The following is a 7,634-nucleotide window of genomic DNA, read 5'->3' on the forward strand; positions in this document are numbered from 1 at the left end:
TTATCAGAAATTGAAGAGCCACATATACAGTCCATGTGGGTGGGTGGGGCAGTTTCCTCAGGAGAATCACAGACTCTCCCCTGTTTTCTCTACAACAATAGTTAATAGTCTTTAGGGTACATGCGTGTGTGTGCGCGCACGCGCGCACACACACACACACACACCCTCATCACAGTATCTGCATTTTCCAGCAGAGATGTTTGAATTCTTCAGCAGGTTGTCAGTGACCCAGACATTGAGAGACCCTGTTTGATAGCATTTCTGATGGATGCTTTCTGCTCCCTGACTAGACAACTCTGAATCTACGAGAAGTAAGTCTCACCCTTTGCCCCTGTGACCATTCTTCTTTTATTTGAACCTAGGGCCCAAGGGTTTCTGTGGCACAAGGGAAAAGAGTCACACAAATGTAAGGTTAGTCTAGTCTGCTACTTGTCTGCCATGTAATTTGAGGCACGCAACATTCTCATACTGGATTGGACCCTCACTGCTGGCTTTTACAGGTCTGGGCCCCCTAGTTTCTGGCAGAAGCTGGAGAAGCTCTATGGTAATTAGTGTGTGCCCTGCTCCAAATATTGTGATTTGGAGCACACATCAATGACTGTTTCCTCACTAATGAAGTGGAAAAAATAGTGTATTGGCAACTTCTGCTTCTGGGATGATGGAATAGATGTACTTTTCCCTGTTCCTCCTGCTAATCACAACTGCCCCTGGAAAACACGTATAGCATAGACCTAAGAAGACTCTGAAAGGCTGGGAGCTGAAAGCACACCTACTGGGGAACTCAAGACCTGCAGAACAGCACGGAGGTGATATCCTTAGGTTTTCTTTTGGCCTCAGCCATCCCAGACTTTGAATTATGAAGTCAGCAACCAAGAAAAACCAAAAGCCACTGAAAAAAGAAAAAGTCCCTGCAAAAGCCTATTTTAGTCAGAGGACCAAGACCAAGAGATAGTCTAGCAAGCCAGAAATTCTTTAGACAATAACCACTCCACTCCAGCCAAACGCAACAGAAAAAACTATGGCCCCACTTTCATCTGTGCCAGCAAAGGTTGAATGGGAGGTCATGACTTTGACTACCAATAAACAGATACAAAACGTCCTCACCACTGTGCCAGAAGAGACCAAGTGGGGAGCTGGGATTCCCACCTCTGACAGCGTCAATGAGGACCTTCCCTCCCTTGGTTGTCAACAGAGTCTGAGAGCTGAACTAGACTTCTGCCTTCAGCTGGCAGTCCTCACCTTTCCCTCCCTGAACATTCCTCTGCTCGAGCATTGCCAGAGAAAACAAGATGGATAAGATGGTTGAAATAAGGTCTGGAGTTTCATAAAATACCTAATATGACAATGTCCCAGTTCCTATAACTCTTTCATCATACCAAGATCAGGAAGATCTCAAACTAAATAAAAAAAAAAAAAAGGACAGTCAATAGAAGACAACACCAAGATGACAAAGAAATTACACTATTTGATGGAGTTTAAAATAGTCATGATAAAGTATTTCAGAGTCATTATGAACATGCTTGAAACAACTGAAAAGGCGGCCTCCCTGGTGGTGCAAGGGGTTCAATCTCAGCACTATGAAACTATCCACAGCCACTGCAGCTTGAGTTCAATCCCTACCAAGGTGCTGACCCACACGGCGCAGCAGACCTCTCATGTCTCACCAGCTGCTCCCCTCAGCAGTGTATTTCATTGGATCCCCACTCTGTCTCTGGTGAATCCTCTCACCCTCCTGCACTTCTGGCCTACCCCCCAGCTCTTATATGCATAAATAAATAATTCTTAAAAAAAAGAAACAACTGAAAAGAAAGTCTTAGCCAAGAAAGAGATAATAGAGATAATATAATGGAAAATCAAGTGAGAATTAACAAGTAGTAGAACAAAAAGTTCAGTGGATGACTCAACAGAAGAACAGAGGAGAGAGAAAAAAGAGTCAGTGAAATTGAAGGTGCAATAGAAATCACCAAATCTAAATAATTGAGGGGAAATGGGCTGAAGAAGGAGAAGGGGAAGGAAGCATATAAACAGATGTCTAGAGGAACCATTAAAAATACTATACAAAGGGACTAGTCCCTGGGCTGCAGGCGCCACTGCTGCACATACACACAGCGGCTGCCACTCTGTGGGCAGCTCCTACTACTAGAGGACTGGGTTGGGCTGGGCTGGGCTGGGCTGGGCTGGGCGGGCTGCTGCGCTGGGGCTCACCTGCACACAGCCGCTCCGGAAAGGGAGAAACCACTCTTCTCTGACCAACCTCAGGAGCGAAGCTAGATCTGCCAGCTAGTCTCAGACTTTGGGAACTGAAAAGTGTGTTTGAAAGATCTACCCAGCACTCCAATGGCCAGCAACAATACCACCAGCATAGCACAAGCCAGGAAGCTGGCAGAACAGCTGAAGATGGAAGCTAACATTGACAGTTAAAAGGTATCCAAGGCAGCTGCAGACTCGATGGCCTACTGTGAAGCGCGTGCCAAGAAAGATCCCCTTCTGACCCCTGTTCCAGCTTCAGAGAACCCATTTAGGGAGAAGAAGTTTTTCTGTGCCATCCTTTAAGTCTTCGAGAGGAACCTGCAGAGCCTTGGGGCTCCTGGGACACTGACGTAGAGTTTTTAGCAAAATGGGCATCTTTCTAGTCCATGGCATTTAAAGAGAGTGAAGAGAACCATCCTGGAAACTCCAGGCTATGCATGTTTAAAGATCTGGTCTCCTTTATGAGAAAGAAAGCCGATCCACATCCTGCATTAAGAGGTCTGACACCGGCAGAACTGCCTGGAGGAAGGGGATATGTAAAGATAAATATGTGTCATTTATCTTCTGCCACCCCTCCCAGACTTTTCATTTCTGCTTCATTCCTAAAAAATAAAAATCAAAACAGATGGCTGTTCTGTACTAAGACACATACGACTTTTCTTGGCATGGAAATTGCTTTAGAATACCCTTTGATAAGCTGAGTTGTCCAGTGTAGCAGAGGTTTTCTTGGATGGTGTTGGTGTTGCTATTGAGTCTTTGTGCCTTTCTTTTTCTTTTTTTCTCTCTTCCTATCCCTGTCTACCACCCCGCCCCCCACCCGCCTCCACACTCCCACTCCAGATAGAATAGTACAGAGAGTAGACTGGACTAGTCTGTAAGACCAAACTCCAATGATGTGTCCAAAATGTTTAGGGAGATGTTCCCATGGTTTATCCTCATGGCAACAACAGCAGTTCCGGCTGTCTGTATTCATTTATCATTACTCTAACATTTGTACATGATAGTTTTGATCCTGCAAGTAACATAAATCATGTATTGTGAAAAACAAAAACAAACAAAAAAAATACTATACAAAGGGATATACTCAAGAACACTGTTGATAAATCACAATGGCTTCATAAAAAAATGTTTGAGTAGTTCACAGAAAGACAGAAAAAAGAAAACAGAAGTAAAAAAAACAGAGAGATGAAACAGAAAACATAAAATGGAAGACATAAACTAATATATCAACAATTACATTTAATATAAATAGTCTAAAAACACCAATTAAAAGACAGAGATTAGGGCCTCCCTGGTGGCCTAAGGATTAAGTCTCTATGTTATCATCACTACTGCCTGAGTTCGATCCCTGTCCAGGGAGCTAACTCACATATAGTGCAGAGACCTCTCCTGTCTCGCCCACTGCTCCCCTTAGCAGTGCATTTCAGTAGCTCCACCTGTTCTGCTCCCTGCTCTGTCTCTGGTGAATCCTCTCACCCCCTCACCTACACCCCATTTCTTCGATGCAAAAATAAATGAATATTTTTTTAAAAAGACAGAGATTAGCAGAGTAGTTAAAAAAACATAACCAACTATATATTGCTTACAAGAAACTCATTTCTAATATAATAATATAGTTAGGTTGAAGGTAAAAAAGATGGGGGAAATGATATATCATGCAAACATTGATCAAAGGAAAGCAGGTGTAGCTACATTAATATCAGACAAAAGCACCAGAGGTGAAGAAGGACAATATGTGATGATAAAAAGATTAGTCCATCCGGCAGACATAACAATTCTAAATGTGTGCGCAGCAAACAGAACCACACAACATAACCTGATAGAACTGAGGAGAAATTTAAAAAACACAATTATAGTCGAAGACATCAACATTCCTCTCTCAACAATTGAGAGACTAATTAGATTAAAAAAAAAAAAAAAAAGAGCAAGGATACAAGTCCTGGAGATTTCCCTGGGGGAGAGGGGGAGTGGAAGGAGGATATTTTAATTATGAACTCAATTTCCTTAATAGTTATAGAGCTACTCATGTTATCTGTTTCACTTTGAATGAATTGTGGTAGTTTGTTTTACCAGAAAGTTATCCATTGCATTTAAGTTGTCAAATGTATAGATACCGAGTTGTTTGTAGCATCCACGTTGTTATATTTTTGATGTCTGCAGTGTCTTCAGGAATGAAGCAAGATTAACTTCATTCCTGATATTGGTGATTTGTGTTTACTCTTTTTTTCTTTGTCATTCTTGCTAGAGGTTTGTCAATTTTATTGATATTTTCAAGAAAGCAACTTATTGATTTTTCTGTATTGTTTTACTGCTTTCTTTTCATTGACTTATGCCATTATCTTTATATATCCATTCTCCTCCATTCTCCTGCTTGCTTTTGGATTTATTTTTCTTCTCTTTTCCTAGATTTTTGGGGTAAATTTTAGATTATTGACTTAAAAATTATTTTGGGAGAGCCAGAATATATAATAGGCAGAAGTGGTGGTCCCACATATCCACAAGATATGCCAGGGAGGGACTGGCTTCATCCTAGTATGGATACTGGCAAAGGATATAGAATCATCTTCTTTAAAAAGGAATTTGTAATTTTCCTTAAAATATGATAGGTTGATCATCCATGCGTATCTGAATTTCTTTCTAATAACTCATTAGAGTAAAATAAAGTTATAAACCCTCAAGTTCAAAGAAGGTAAGAGTCAAAGATAGAAATGTTTTAAAATATTAGAACCTGAAATGTTGCTGTACAAATGCTAACTGACTTAGTAGATCAGAAAACTGACTTAGTAGACCATACCCTTAGGAAATCCTTCTAACACAGGGTTGGCTCACTATTGCCTATGAGCCAAATCCAGGCCACAGCCTGATTTTCTAGGGCACCTAAACTGAAAGGGGTTTCCAACTTTTTCAAGAATTGTAAAAATTAAAATCAAAACAAAGAATATGTGACAGAGAGTATGTGTGACCTCTAAAATCTAAAATATTTAGGGCCTCCCCTGGTGGCGCAGCGGTTGAGCACTGGGCTGCGAAGCTGCCTGCAGCCTCTGCAGCGCCAGTTCAATCCCCGACTGCCGGCGAGGGTCCCAAATGGCGCGCAGACCTCCCCTGCCACGCCCGCTGCTCCCCTCAGCAGTGTAGTGCGCCAGTCTGCCTGTTCTGTTCCCTGCTCTGGCTCTGGTGAATTCTCTCACCCTCCCGTGCTTCTGACTGTGCCCAGTGCTTGTATAAATAAATAAATAAATGTTTTTAAAAAAATCTAAAATATTTATCATCTGCCCCTTCACAGAAATTTGCTAGCCCCAGCTCTACAGAAAAATTCTTTTCAACCCAACCAAACTATTCAACAAGCATAAGAATTCAACAAGCTTCACAACTTATTCTATGAGATCACTCTTACTCCGATACCAAAACTAAAAACTTCACAAGAAAACTAATATCAGTTATGAATTTAAATGCAAAAATACTCAACCAAATGTTAACAAAGCAAATTCAGCTGTATATCTGAAGGATCCCAGGAATGCAAGATTGATTTAGTCTAAATTTGTCTAAAATTAATCAATGCAATACACGGTATTAATAGGATAGAGAAAAAAACACATGTTCATCCCAACAGACAATCAAAAGGCACTTGACAAATCCAACAGTCTTTTATTATAAAAACACTCAACAACAGGGCCTCCCTGGTGGCTCAAAAAGTTATGATGCAACGTATGAAGCTATCCGCAGCTACTGCAGCACAAGTTTGATCCCCGGCCAGGGAGAAACCCACATGGTGCAGCAGACCTCTCCTGGCTCACCCGCTGCTCCCCTCAGCAGTGTATTTTGGTCAGTCTGCCTGTTCTGTTCCCCACTCTGTCTCTGGTGAATCCTCTCACCCCCCACACCTCTGGCCTATACCCCAGCTCTTGTATACATGCATACATAAATAAATAAATCTTTTAAAAAATTTTTTTAAAAAATCACTCAACAACTGAGGAATGGTGGGAAACTCATCCAAGGTAGGAAGTGGGAAGACTTCTATGAAAAACAATTAACATCATAGTTAACGGTGAAAGACTGGATGCTTTCCCCCTCAGATCAGGAACAAGACAAGGAATTCTGCTCTTATCACTTCTTTTACCTCTTCCTCAACATAGTACTGAGATTTTAGCCAGATCAACCAGTCAAGAAAAAAAATTGAAGTCATCCATATTGGAAAGGAATTTATTTTTAAATAAAATTGGAAGATGACATAATCCTTTCTAGAGAAATCCTAAGAAATTCACTAAAAATCAGTAGAATTAATAAATGAACTCACAGGAGTTCATTAGTGTGGCAGGATACAAGATCAATATATTAAAAAATTAAATATATTTCTATCCATTAACAATGAAAAATTTAAAAATTACATTAAAGAAATGATCCCATTTATAATTACAGCAAAAATAAGAAAATACCTAGAAATATAATCAACAAGAAAGTGCAAATATTATATATCCAAGATGTGTAAAGAATACTTACAGCTCAACAATTAAAATACAAATAACTCAATTTAAAAATTGGCAAATGATTTGAATAGGCATTTATACAAAGAAGGTATACAAATAAGCACATGAAAATATGCCTGGCATCATTAGTCGTTAGGGAAATGTAAACCCAGCTACAATTAGATGCCAGGTCATACACAAGTAAAATAGGCAGAAAATAACAAGTGTTGATGAGGATGCAGAGAAATTAGAGCCCTTACATATTGCTGGCAGCAATATAAAATTGTGCTGTCACTTTAGAAAAATTTGGCAGTTGCACAAAATGCTAAATGTAGTTATCATATAACCTAGCAATTCTACTCCAGGGTATGTAATCAAGAGACATGAAAACATATGTTCACACAAAAACTTGTACATGTATGTTGATATCATTATTCAAAATAGCCCAAAGGTGGAAACAACCTAAATATTCATAAACTGATGAATGTACAAACAAAAAGTGGTTAACATTGTAAAGATTATGCTGGGAAAAAGAAGTTAGTCTCAAAAGACCATTTTTGTATGCCACCTAAGTTAAATGTCCAGAACCAGCTAATTCATAATGACAGAAAATGCTCATTTTAATAGTCTATGTACTAAAATTGGAGTGATGCAAAGATTAGCATGGCTCCTGCACAAGGATAACATGAATTTTGCTCCATATTTTATTTTATTTTTTTAAGATTTATTTTATTGATTTATGCATTCAAAAACTAGGGTGTAGGCCAGAGGTATGGGAGGTGAGAAGATTGACCAGAGACAGAGTGGGGAGCAGAACAGGCAGACTGACTGAAACACACTGCTGAGGGGAGCAGCGGGCAAGACAGGAGAGGTCTGCTGCACCGTGTAGGTCAGCTCCCTAGCCCGGGGATCAAACTCAGG

At 40.1% G+C, this 7,634-nt stretch overlaps 1 non-coding gene and 1 pseudogene across 1 annotated transcript; both read left to right on the forward strand.

Annotated features, from left to right (window-relative positions):
- The first annotated feature begins 2,234 nt into the window (after positions 1–2,234).
- On the forward strand, positions 2,235–2,617 carry LOC119234098 (guanine nucleotide-binding protein G(I)/G(S)/G(O) subunit gamma-2-like; annotated as a pseudogene).
- Positions 2,618–7,324: 4,707 nt separating this feature from the next.
- On the forward strand, positions 7,325–7,429 carry LOC119234947 (U6 spliceosomal RNA). The gene has a single exon (XR_005122720.1). It is a non-coding gene; the product is annotated as a U6 spliceosomal RNA (small nuclear RNA).
- Positions 7,430–7,634: the final 205 nt, after the last annotated feature.

This window comes from Talpa occidentalis, unplaced genomic scaffold (genome assembly GCF_014898055.3).
Source record: "Talpa occidentalis isolate TD23 unplaced genomic scaffold, MPIMG_talOcc4v2.1 talOcc4.8, whole genome shotgun sequence".
NCBI classification, from domain to species: domain Eukaryota; kingdom Metazoa; phylum Chordata; class Mammalia; order Eulipotyphla; family Talpidae; genus Talpa; species Talpa occidentalis.